Genomic DNA, 14,824 nt, shown 5'->3' with positions numbered 1-14,824 from the left:
CTGCAAATATTCATAAAATTGTAGCTGCTTATAATTATTATAACTAAGCGGACACAGATGGCGTTAGTCTCAGCAATATAATTGAATACTCTTGAAATTAGATTAAAATTTAAAAATATATTGAAATTAGTATTAAAAATATAACTTAAATAATTAAAACATAATTATTATGTACACTGAGAGAAACTTTATATTAAAAATTAAATGAATACATTATTACAATTTTATTGCTGTGTTAATACAATACAGGCGCGGATCCAGCCCTCAAAAAAGGTTGTGTTCATGGCTACTCGAAAATCAGCCAAGTGCGAGTCGGACTATGGACTCACTTATAATCGGTATATTGCATTCCTACTCGTACAAAGGACAAGTTATTAATTGTTTCTTCATATAACGTTTAATTATACAATTTCATTACATAACACTTTTTAAAAGAAAACACCGAAGTATAAAATTTGTAAGTAAAATTAAAAGGTTTAAAACAGTGCCCAATTTATTTGTTCTCAGTTATTATTATAAATGTTTAAACAACATTCATTATAAAATTTAAACAAAGATTACTATTTAAATGCAATTTATATTAATGCACTAATATTGTAAAGTATATAAAAATACGAACTAAAAAAGGAGAAGTGATATAAGTATATTCATTCTTTTCTTCATAATCATTTAGCCAATTAATAAAATATTGGCAATAATGGATTCCATCCAAAAAAGTGCCGAAGCTAACGAAGTGATTATGATGAAATTCTACTAATGACGAACTATCTCCTTATTAGACACTCCAATTTTCAGACGAACCCCACAAATTCGTTAGCACAAAAAATTATTAAACTACACGTGGACTGAATTAAATTTTTTATATGACGAAAATTCATAGAAAATTAATCAGTGCGAATCGATATGACAAAAATTAATTTAAATACTTACGTAAAAAACTCTTTGTTGAGTTTCCAGTTTTTTGGTGGCCACGCCACTACCGCTTTAGATATTAGTTGTGAATAAATTTCGACCACGCTACAGTATTCCAGGGATTGAACCAGTGTAATAAGACACAAGAATTATATTATCTTGATTCCCATGGTTGGCGGTTAACAGAAGGTGGAAGGAATGCTTAATATTCCTTATGTTGAATAATATTATTTGTTTTGGTAAGGATTAATCTCTCTGAGTGAGTGTTTTGTGATTGAGACTTTGTAACACTTTAACTTCACTATAACTAAAGTTGTCGTTTGTTTTTTCGTATTTTATTAAATGGATATATAAACGGTTAACTATGAGCTATGATTAAGTATATGTTGATTTATCTCGACATTTTAGAGAATATTATAACATACATAATATGTACAATTTTATACCATAAATATTAAAAATTGACAGATTATTACATAAATAATATATCATACATATATTACATAATATATATTACCCATGTCAGTCTTAAAACTATAAAACTAAAATAATATTATGAAAGTTCCATATCAATCAGATCAGTGGCTTATTATCAGGGGAAAAAACAAAGTAACTAACAAAACAAACAAACTTACTTTGAGCCATAAGTATGTTACAAATATATTAGTATATAGCCATGAACCAAAAACTAGAAGAACTCGTGATTAGGGGATAGTCTCTTCTTAGTTGTAGCATGTTAATTGAATAACTAGAAAATAAATGAGGTTCGAATTAATAAACCCAATAATATCCGCTATTATACGATATTTGTCCGGTAAATACGAGCAATCTATATAAACATAATACCTAAAGAATCTCAAATAAAAAAAGAAACGCTTTCGTGCTATAGATTATTATACTATTATTATTTTTTACACTTTGTAAACGAAACATGATAAATAAAACCCAGCTGAGTTTCTTTCGCCGGTTCTTCTCAGGGCTGGGTGTTTCTTTTCGAATAGATTGTAGTTTCTAGTTTGACTATCAATAAGTTATTGTAATGCTTCGATGTGGAATAAAGTAAATTGATTTTGAATAAAAATGAAAACATTGACAGAATTTACATGAAATTGACAGCGTTGCATCAACTTTGAGTTGGTGTGTGCGTGCGTGTATGGTGTGTGGCCCATCCACATGTATGTATTATATAATATAGCAATATTTATCAACATATTTATTATATTACTTATAAATTGGATATACACATTATGAGTAGCATTTTAGTTGCTTCACAATTTATATAGGTTACTAACGATTCTAAAACTGAATTCCAGTATTTTAACAACGTTGTGATTCCAATTATTTTTGTATTTAACATGTTAATAAATTTAATTATGTTTTGTATTAACCTATTCAATAACAAATATAACGCTTATGAATGAAGTTTAGGCTGATTGCTAATTAGGCTTTCGGCTATTTAGACGTATCGGTAGTTACAGGTTTTGGTAGATAGATATTTTCCTACATAATTAGACTCATTGTTGAATAGACAGTAGTAGTAGTTTTATGAAATGTATGAATTAATTGAAATCATATTTATTTTATGAACATCACACTATAATGTTAAAAGTATAGCTCGAAAAGATATAATGTATAATAAAACCAATTAATGAATATTAATAGTAATATAAAAATAATCTTATATTAAACAAAATATAGTGGTAATGATCAAATGTTATAAGGTATAATGTGACGCAACAAATTGGCTGCCACTCAGCTTGATGTTAAGAACGATACAACGTGTCGATGTCGATGTCAACGCTGGTTTTCAGTACTGCCATAATTTTGCTACTTAGTCATATTTATACCTAAATACACAACATCTGCCTAAACGTAGTGTAGGACGCCCTGTGACAAGATGGGCCGATGATTTAAAAAAGGTGGCAGGTTCGGGATGGATGCGGACTGCCCAAGATCGGGATGGTTAGCGTTCTATGGAGGCTTTCGTCCAGCAGTGGACGGCAAAAGGCTGAAAAAAAACACAATATCTATATATATGTATATTACATATTTAAACTGAATCGTTTCATGAAATCAAGGAGTGTTATGGTATCATAAAATAGTTATAGGTACGATAATTCCTAACTCCTGAGTGACTTTGAATTAACATATATCGTACATATTCATGCTATTTACTTAACTATAGCATTATTGATAAGCCTTATTTAATAAGGCTATTACAAATATAATTGTGCATTTTTGTTTGTATGTTACGCTTTCACGACTTAACTCAATCAAAAAATTTATAAATTTTGCATACACATTGTTAGGAGTATAGAAAAGGTGCCTAACACTTTACACCTACATCAAATGCGGGTGAAATCGCAGGTGGAAACTAAAAAATAAATCAAAATAAAACATACTAATAAGTACCATTGACCAAATAATTTTATTTTATTTTCATGGTTTAACCTATTCGAATTGCTATTAGCTAAATTATTGCAATTGAATTAAGTGACAATTTTATTTATCAAAACTTAATTTTCCTTCTTAATTAATAAAAATGAATGTTTGTATCTTTATCCTCTATGATTCCCTAAACTATTCATCTGATTGTGATGAAACTTTGGTGATATGTTCTGCAAAGAACTTGTCTCAAAAAAGACAAGAATTTTTCTTTGTATACTTATCATTCTATATAAATGTTTTATTGAGACCTTTATTCTATCCATACAAAGCCGGGAATTGTAGCCTGTAATATATATTATAATCAATGAATTATTTATGTTCTAAAATTAACATTCATAATATACTATGAAATTATATTTAACACTTTTACGTATGAGTATCAGCTATTAAATTTTTTGCCTGTATTAATTGGTGTTATATTTATTTTAAAACTTCATTTTACCTATTCATTAAAACGTTTCAATACGGAAGCATTGAATAATGAAAATGAGTATTCAGAAACAAATTATCTCGATAATTTACAATTATTTCACCGTTTAAATAAATGGAAAGGCAGCATGGGTAACAACAAACATACAAAAATTACTCATTACTACGAGAATGCTATTTTGTTACCAATTTATGAGAAAATAATACTCCAAGAGTCACAATTAGGTATACACGATTAAATACGTTCTTAAATTTTCTATTACTTTCTTTCTAAGATAATATTGCAGTATGTCTAAAAGTATCCAACAAGTAATAAAATATATTTTTGGCACCTGGCAACATTCGTAAATGATGTTCATAAACAGAACGTCGTAACAGGCTTATTGTAATAATATATAATTATTGGCGTATGCCAATCGTTATCTTCGCCGATTTAAAATCAATTTTATGTTTTTTTTATTACCCATGTAAATGTGGCCCATTTAATGGTTTAGTGGAATCTGGGTGGAAATTTAACAGTAATTTAGGAAATTTCGTCGGTTTTTTCTTTAATCGGTGCTTTCCCATTTGAGCAGTATGTTTACAAGTTTACCCCTATTTAATATGTATACTACAACATTTATTGATTATTAAAGTTGTAACTTAAAAAAATTGTTCAACAAAAGATCACCAATTTTTAAACTTTAGCTGAAGATAGTTTATTTTGCCTTTTTAATAAAAACTTGTACCTCTAAGAAAAAAATATTGGATTACCTTGGAACTTACCTCAATGAAACAAGAAACAAGCCAGGCCACTAAAATGTAATCAGAAATAAAAAAACAATCATAGTTTCGAACGTAGATCTCCATAATTTTTTTAAAGGATAAAAATTGGAAAAGACATTGCTATCCATGCTGGACATGCTATTATATAATATAAAGTCTTAATATCTTTATTTTTTGTTTATTATGATTTTAGGGATATTTACCTCGAATTGATGGCCATTTTTATATTTTTTGTTTTAGTTTATTTAAAAAACATATTGAATAACAATATTTAAATAAAAGTTTTAAAACAAACAAAAACTACGACGGAATAAGGACGAGGGATAAAAGGTCTTATAGATATTTTACAATTATAAAGCGTTTTTTGTTAACTGTGATAAATTTTATTTAATCTTTCGAAACCATAGAATTGATTAATTAAAAATATATTTAATAATCAAGTTAAGCGTTGAAAATAACTGAAACCTAATGCTAATGGATTACCATACAATCAGGATTCAAATTGCTCTCATCGAAAACCCGAAACAAACGCAAGGAAACGCTCATCAATGGTAAGGGTTGGACCAACAAAACCCCGGCTTAATTCAAGGACAACCAATTCAATATCCTTAGGGAGATTTCCAAAGTTACAGTCCTGGATCACAAAATGGCGGTTCATCTAATCCATCGCAAGTTTCGAACGCTTTGTGTTATCATTTACCTAATAGCCAAACTCATTATAAACATTGTCATTTTGGAAAACTAATAAAATTATACCATGTTGTTCAAAAAAGATTTGGTCATTTCCAATTAATACCTTTATGAATATTAGAACACGATAGTTTTAATAGAAGATTGCGGGCTTAGTCCGGTCGAGCATTTTTATGTGAATAAACATGCATGTGTCAAATCCAGTATTCACCAACTCACATTGAAGCAGCGTTGTGGAATAAGCTCTAAACATTCGCAGTGGGACATTTACTTATATATTATTATGAGTTTATATTAGACGTTTATATTATACACTTTTAAGAATTAATATTTTAGTATTTAAAAAGAAAATATAAATGAACTTATTAATTTATTGTCTGTTCAGTTTACGCATTTACCAATAAGTTAATTGTTAGCATTGATATTAAAAAAAAGACAAGTTAAATCAATTAAAACTTTCTGTTCTGACGAACAAACATTTATGGTTTTTTTCGTCGGTTCGTCTGACTAACAAACTTTTCGTAACTGTTTTTTCAACTTTTCGCCCACAGCATAAGTTCCGAGATAAAACAATGCGTTCAGGACTGCCAGTCGATATTTGAATACGATCCTTTGATGCTTGATATTCTAAAAGGCACATAACGTTGTAGTATTGATACGTTTTATTCCCTAATCACAATTAACTTCTCAAGTTATTACCATTAGTTTAAGGACTACGCATGCCAGTGCTAATGGCACTTCGCCAAATAGCTTGTAGAGATGTTCTATATCATAATAAATAATATGAAGCAGTAGAACCGAAATGTACCACGTAGTCAAATTTGTCTTCTTTAATGAATCATTGTTTTATATTTCAATTTAAATTACAGCATTTTTGCTGTTGTCCTGACTTTGCGAATATTGTAAAATTATTTTAATATCCTACATCAACATACCTTTTATTTTCTGTGAAACGTTCCATCCTCGTCGAGAATTTTGCATTTTTAATGTAATCTGCAATTAGTTTTCAGCATACATTATGGAAAAAAAGATCAACGACCGCTCAATAATATAATTTTGACGTTTGTAAATAAAAAAATTAATTTAGACTTTAGGAAAATTATATTTAACTTAATTAATTGTTATAAAATTAAAGTGTAATTATAATTTAATTTATTCTAACTTTGTATAACAAAAGTTATAACTCTTTTTATAGGGTGAGTTAGCCAGTGTAATTTCAGGCTTATCGGACATAAGATTTTCATTCCCTGGTTGGCAGTACATTGATGCTGTGTGGAATGCTTTATTCTTAGTTTAATGTAGGTGACCAGCTTCAATTGGGCCATCTGCATTTGTTCATTTACCTACTTACGATAAAAAAATTGAATGTGGCATTATCCCTCCCTCCAGTGTTGCAGATGTCCATGGGCGGTGGTAGTCACAGTGAGTCAGGTGAGCGTCCTGCCCGTTTGTTACATAAAACAAATATGTATCTAAAAAGTGGGTTTTATTTTATTTACTGTTGCCTACATAATGGATTGTATTAATAGGTACTAGTAGTTTTGCAATTATCCTGTAACGATGACAATCGCAACTGATGGATTAACGTGCTCACTGAGGCGCGCCGAGGATCAATGTTTAATCCACAAACGATCACGCTACACTATTTATACAACGTACTGATATAATAATATTTGCTTCATGTTTATTAATAATATGTAGAATATAATACTGCTTGTGATTATTACTGGTTTGAGTATTAGGAGTCAAATATTAAGTTATAGTATAAGGACACTGACTTCATTGGATCATAAAAAGATACAGCTGTGAAGAAATATGACATTAAAAGGAAATTTTAAGTGTTTATTTTCTAAAGCATTTTAGTATGTATTTAAAATACTAATATGTAACTAAAAAATCGCAAAAGTAATTACTCGTGCCGCGTAAATCTTTTTTTGTATTTCAATAATTTTATCAATCACTATTGTTTTTAGAGGTTTGTGCTCTGGGTTGGTACCAAAATATGGTTGAGATTTTAACTAAAGGGCGGTGATGTAAGAAGTGGTTTTCCATTTATGCATTTACATTTGTCATTTTTAATGTGAAACATTTATTGGCGAACCTCAGGGCTAAGACCGTCTGCCGCGACGGTAAAAGGCATTAATTACGTGCTATAATAGGTAGCGTTTTGCCCCTACGTCGCTGCCGCTTTCTACCGTATGTGTGATTTAATCCTTGCTGTTATATGATAATAATAAATGTATTTATTTTATTCAAATTCTTATATTAATAATTGTTTCAATAATCATAAATTTTATGTTTCACATCTGCCGGGCGTCCCATAATAGCCTTATGTTTTTTTATAGATAGCTTACTTGTTAAATTCAATTTGATTTATAAAATCATTAAATTCCGTAGTGAACGATCGTATTGAGTCAATAAAGGGTTGTTAGGGATGTGAGATGAAGGATTTCGATGCGGAATGGGATTTAGAATTTTTAATAGGTTTCTGTTACGGGTATAAATGAAACTTGTATGGGATTTCCATTAATTAAACATGTGTTGCATAATTCCGATATCATAACTGTGGTTTAAGACAATATAATGAACATGTCACGATTTTAAGAATTTAATTTAATTTTAATTAATTTATTTGGAATAATCAATCAAATGTTACAATATACTTAACTCTACTATTAATTACAATTATTTAATAAATTCTTTCTCCTCTTTAACCTCGTGATACGCTTTCCACGTTCGCTTCGAGGTTAAAGTGGAGATGGGCTGGACACTTGGTCAGACGGGAAGACGGAAGGTGGACTAAAGTTCTCACAGAGTGGTGGCCTAGAGAAGCAAAAAGGCTAGTGGGCAGACCACCCGCCCGATGGTCAGATGATTTTAAGAAAATGGCGGGTGCTCAATGGATGCGACTAGCACAGGACCGGGAGAATTGGCGCGCTTGTGAGGAGGCCTATGACCAGCAGTGGATTAATGTCGGCTGAATATGATAATGATGATTCAATAAATTAAGATCAAAATGATTATGATGTTAAAATGGCCTATATATCTTATAAAACTGTTTGGTTTCACCCGCCATTAACGATGTAGACTGGTAGATTTTAAAATAAGGGCGTGCAAACAAACAATATACTTACTATTTTTTAGGCCGGTGGACGAGCAAATAAGCCACCAGAAGGTAAGTGATCACCACGGTCTAAGACAATGGCGCTGTAAGAAATATTAACCATTTTTTACATCGTCAATACGCCACCAACCTTGGAAGTAAACTATACTGAATATTGCTGTTTGGCAATAAAATATCTGATGAGTAGGTGGTTCCTACCCAGACGGGCTTTCACAAACTACACTCATCAAAAAAGTTGAGTTTTATACATGTAAATAATATAGTTATATATATGTATGATATAATTTGGCTGGAGCATAACTTGAACAAAGATCGCGTGTGTAAAAACGGTCAAGTAATACAGAGCTTTCTCGTGCTCAATTTATTTTTTGTAATTAATTTCGTCCTTGGCTATGAACGAAACCATAGTGAATCAGGGGAAGGAAAGTTGCTCAGCATGGTGGAATAAGCTTTAAAACTTCTCATTAACAAGAAGCCTTTGTCCAGCTAACATCCTACATGTTAACGGGAACTGTTAGTTTATAAATACACAATAATAATTAATCAGTACTTTTGATGCAATTTCATGTCACAAATATTATTTAACGAACAAATATGAATGACGGTAACCGTCGTGCAGAACTTATTATAACTTCCACACACCCTCACCCCAGTTGTATTTCGTATATCGACGAACGACACGACTCGACGTTTCATTTCCGTCATCGCTTTTAGACTGTGACTGCATAATACGAATGTAACATTTACATACATTCTCGTTAATGAAATACCGTTTTACTTTTTATCTACATTAATTAAATTAAAAATGTCATGTTTTAAATGGAGTTCATTCTATGATTGTAATTTGACTTTCGTTTAAGGAACAGAATCATTTGATTTCATGTAAGGACTGTGTGTCATTCATTTTATTTTGCAGTATATATATTTTCAGCTTCGCACTTTTTAGTTGATTGTCAGAATCTATCAAGCATAAGGAATACTTGGTTACTATTTGTATTACTATCACTAAATTAGTCTCGTTTATCTACAAATTCAGTATTAATTACTTAGAGGATATCCGGTAAAGTCAAAGACATATTATACATAGCCGTGTGGCCTTTTGTCAATTATTATACATACTAACTAACCAAAGTTATTGAGGCTTTTCCGTAAACAGTTTACTAGTTTGAACTACTGATTTGACAGATTTCTAACAGTATCTAATTGGTAGCTTATTCTCATACAATGCATAATCGTTGATACACCTGTGACAGGGCGTCATCTTGCAGATTTTCTAATAAAGATTTCCTTTACCACTGAACACAAGATAAATTATAAACACATGAATATGAAAGCTCAGTGGGCGTGCCTGGATTTTGACTCGAAATTCGATTAAGCAATGTGTTCGAATCTTTGGAGTTTCAAAGTCTTTATTTTGACATCTTCATACCTATAAACTTTTGGATATTATTTTTGTACTTTATACATGCTATAAATAATAAAACCCTTATAGGATCACTCCCGTTTTTATCTGTGAGTCTGTCAAAGCATATTTAATTTTTTTTAACAAAAATTGTTGAAATTCGAAATTCGGTACTCATACAGATTTACGGGGTAATAGATGTATTTCATAAATAACTGATTTCTGTTTTTGAAAATTGATTTTAAAATTAAAACAAAAATGGTTCCGTTATGTACGTATGTGTCACAATCGTCTTAGTAAAAAATCCAAATACAATTTTATATATATTTTTAAACATTTCTAGATAAGTTATCGATCATGTATAAAATATATCTTAGCGGTAGAGAAAAATTAACGAGCAAGTTTGAAGCCCTTGTGCTTTAGAATTAAATAAATTTTTAAATGAAACTTTTTAAAAAATAAACTTTATATAATCCATTTACTAACACGAATATAATTGTAAAAATGTGTGTAATTTCAGCCTAACTGGCTAGATAGAATTGAATAACAGGCGCGGTTAAATAAAAACTAGATTTAATAAAAAGGGCTTATTGCTTTTCACGATGATTCGATACTTTTAACATTCTCTAAAAAAACAGACGCGTAACTCACCGCAGAACATCGTGAATGTCAGAAACTAATAATGATTATAATATTTAAAAAAAAGTTAACGAACGTCGCTGAAGCTGCACTAGTCAGTCCGTCTTCTCTTGGTATGCTCAAAACGACGAATCGTTGTGTAAGATTCAAAATAAAATAAAATGAGTACACATATAAATTACAAATAAATATTGTTGTATGTATCGAAATGATGGCGATTTGTTTTGAATAATTTATTCCTACATATAATTTCTGTAATAAAACATTTAATTAAAATTCTTATTATATGGATGTAATCATTTACTTAAATTGATTGTCAAAAATAATTCATTCATAATAATTTATAGACAATATTCAGTTTAACATATATTAAGACAAAACGGTTAATTATATATTAAGATATTAAAGTTTAATAAAAAACTAAAAAAATGTAAGATTTTAAATAAACTGACAGCCAGTATATATATAGTTAAATATAGATTGTAATAAAATATTTTCTTATAATATGTATAATGTATAAATATAATAAAATTGAGTAATTAATCCATATTAATAGTTCACATATTATAATTATTAAAAATATTCTTTATTTTACAGATTATAATTGTATCAAAATAATTGGTATATTTAAATCGAGGCTTTAATGCGTTCCGCGTGCTTTCTCATGTCTTATTAGTACAATGGCTTCCGCATTGTGAACCGCTTTGCTTTTGTATTGGAACAGAATAAAATTCAACAACTTCATTCTTTGAAGTAATAGCTCAATGGAATATGGAAATCCTAGCAGTGTGAAAGTCTAAGGTTCAATTTTACAAAATAAGAGTAATAGTAACATTTTATGCGTCAAATAGCGATTTGGTCTTTCAATGGTATCAATTTTCCAGTTGACGGTCTTTAGACAATTTTGTCTTACAGCTTTAGCAAAAGCAAATTTTATATTTGTAGAGTGGTTGGTTGGTTGTTATTTATATTTTTGAATGAATTAAGTATCACACAAATACGCAAATATATTAAAATAATACATAAATAATTAAAAAACGAAATCAAAATATATTTTATACAAGTAGGCACTTAAAAGGCATTTTTTTAAATCGTCTTTTTACAAGAATATATTAGGCGGCGTACAACAATCATCCTTGTATTTCAGCCAATCAAAACGAAACTTTAATGAATTTGAAGTAACCGTTCATTGGTGAAAACCCTATGAAAGTCAGTTCGGTTTTTTTGAGTTAGCGTTTAGCGTTAGACGCGGCAGGGAGTTTGTTTTATAATATAATATATTATAATATATGGTTTGAAATGTAGATTCTAGATATAACTGTATTTATTTATTTATTTATTTATTTATTTAGTGTACAGGAAACAAACAGTGAAATAATTACAATAAAATAAAAAATATAAAACAATTCATAAACCAAAACAGTTTCCATTTATAAATTAATCATAAGTAATTACAAAACAAGACATTTTTTATATTTAATAGGTGCATGAAATTATATAATTCATTTATATAATTTAATTTAATATAAATTTAATTTTTAAATCAAGAAAACATAATTTAATAATAAATAATCAATTTATAATTAATTAATTAAAAATGCATGAGTAAATTAAGGCTCTTGAGAGTATAATAATTCTTTTACTTGCAATTTGAATTTTTTAAGGGAGAGATGAAATATATCACATTCAATAAATGTTTTATTGTACTGTTTAGATGATCTATTAATAAATGCATTTGCTGCATATTTAGTCTTTGTCAATGGAAAATCAAAAATAGATTTATTGCGACTACCAGGGCGAGGACATTTGATATTTATTTTAGAAAGGAGATAAGGGGAATCAAATATGTTGTGGATCAATTTATATAAAAACACCATATCACGTTCAAGTCGTCTCTGTTCAGTTGTCGGTATCTTTTCTTTTTGTCGGTTTTTTTTCTTATCTTTATAGTATTATAAATTGATACCACATTAATAAACATGTGTTAATAAAGCGATCTGCATACTTTTTATTATTAAAAAAAAACTTAAAATCTATTGAAAAAAAACTATCATTTAATAACAGGCAAAAGGGAACATAACATGTTAGTTCCCAAGCTTGATTGAAGGCGCATTGGTGATATAAGCGATGGTTAATATTTCTTATAATGCCAATGTTAATGGGCGTTGGTGACCACTTACTATCAGGTGGCCCATATGCTTGTCCACCTACCTATACTATAAAAAATACATTGTATTAAGTTTATTTGTTGACTCGTTACAGTTTTGTTACAGGTGTTCAGCCAGTGGTCAAATTTCGATACAATTCGACTAAAATATTATTGAAAATGTGAGGCAAACATTAGTGAATTTGCATGTTGAACTATAAATTTCTATCAACTACTCCAAACTCTAAACGCTAACATGAACGATAACGAATAACGTTCTGTTTTCAAATGGTTTTTATTGACAATACTAAATCGTCAATAAGTACGAAACAATAAAAAAGAGAATCGTTTAACAAAGCAGGTATACAGATACTAATATTATAAAGAGGTTTATTTGTTCGTTCCTTTTGACAATTACGCCCAAAACTTACTAATCAGCCTGATATGAACCGGTCATATTATGATATATTATAGTTCTATGATCATTTATACTCATAAAGCCGTTTGCCCTCGCTGACTATCCACGCAAAACCAAAACTATTGAGTTTATAAAATTTAAATTTGGAACGTAATTTATTTTTTAATGTAAATATCCGCTAAGGAGGAATATAAATGTGAATGTTGCTTTTACAAAATCGATACGTGAAGCTAGGAAATTTTATGTCGTAGTGTTTATACATTGTATATTTTTGGATATAAAGCTCATTAGGTCAACGTATTCAGAGAGAAAATTGACTGCCCGGGCGCTTAATAAGCGAACTCGTTTATGGCAGATAAGTAGACATGAGAAAATATTGTATGTAATATTTGTAGATCTCTAAATATATATGCTTTTATATGGAACATTTTAATATTAGTTAATAAGCAACAAGCGAATAGAAATAGTTAAATTACATTTCACTTTTCTTAATATTATTTAACTATTTAAGAAAACACGACATATATAATATCATAATTTCTCTGTGCGAAGTCAGGACTGGTAGATAGTTAACTATAAATTGCATGAAAATCGTAAAGATAAGAGTAACGACTTTCGATTAACCGATTAAACAATAGCTCGTAAGCGTGTCTCCAATGTAAGAGATATTGGAGACACGCTTACAAGCTATTGTTAACCGCAGCCTTAGGATGTTTATTTATTTACAAAGCCTGATTACGAAGATAGGTCCGATTATTTATATTGCATTGGTTGAGTATTTTTTTACAAATAAGGATAAACAATCTTAGTAATATGATAATATAAGTAGGGCTGACATGCTGATATTATGTTGAATTTGTTATGATATAGAAAAATTAAAAAGTTGTTTTAAATAGTAATAATAGTATTTATGTGTAAAATAAATTTATTAACTGTATATTATTTTTATGTATGAATATATAACAAAAATATAAAAAGAGACGAGAAGAAAAATAATATTTTTCGTAAATTAAATGCTTTATTCACAATTTTCCGACAATTTACGATCTGTCTTGAGTATCCAAGATGGTCCAGTCGTTAGAACGCGTGAATCTTAACCGATGATCGCGGATTCAAACTCAGGCAAGCATCACTGAATTTTCATGTGCTTTATTTGTTATTATAATTCACCTCGAGCTCGGTGAAGGAAAACATCGTGAAGAAATCCAGATTTGACTAAGCTGAAACTAAAATTCGGGCAAATGTAATTCCACCAATCCGCATTAGAGCAGCATCACCTTCTCTTTAAAGAAAGAGAAGCTTTTGGCTCAGTTTTGGGACATTCAAAGGCTTTTACATAACTTTACCATTTGTATAGATTTACTTAACCTAACGCTAATAATAAGCTAACGGTCCTTAGAATTGAAATGCTTAAGAGTCTAAAGACCTTGCAAAATGTAAAAAAAAATATATACTAGTAAAAACAAACTTATTATGTTGCTTCGTACTTTACTTGTATTAAGATTAATCCATTTATTCAGATCTCATTTTGTATTTCCATATATTTGTACATCATAACTGGCATTAGTAACTCCGCATGGTTTCATCCGCGTACGATTAAAATAATTTCTAAATAGAAAATAGAAAGTTCAAAATCTTCATAATACAATATTGTACTTGTTAAGAAACGACGTATATATTGTCCTTTACTGTTACAACCATAAGGTAGGGAAGGTGTCTGTGCCATGAGCTCGCTCACTCAATTCTGTCCACTGATGTTAACAACTTGTTTGTATGTACAAACTAAATAAGCGAAAGTGATGATCATCAACGGCGTAACATATTTTTATTATATATTTATTAACCAACTGC

The sequence above is a fragment of the Nymphalis io genome, chromosome 10, assembly GCF_905147045.1.
Source record: "Nymphalis io chromosome 10, ilAglIoxx1.1, whole genome shotgun sequence".
NCBI lineage: Eukaryota > Metazoa > Arthropoda > Insecta > Lepidoptera > Nymphalidae > Nymphalis > Nymphalis io.
The sequence above is the reverse complement of the archived record's forward strand: the minus strand, read 5'-3'. Positions refer to the sequence as shown.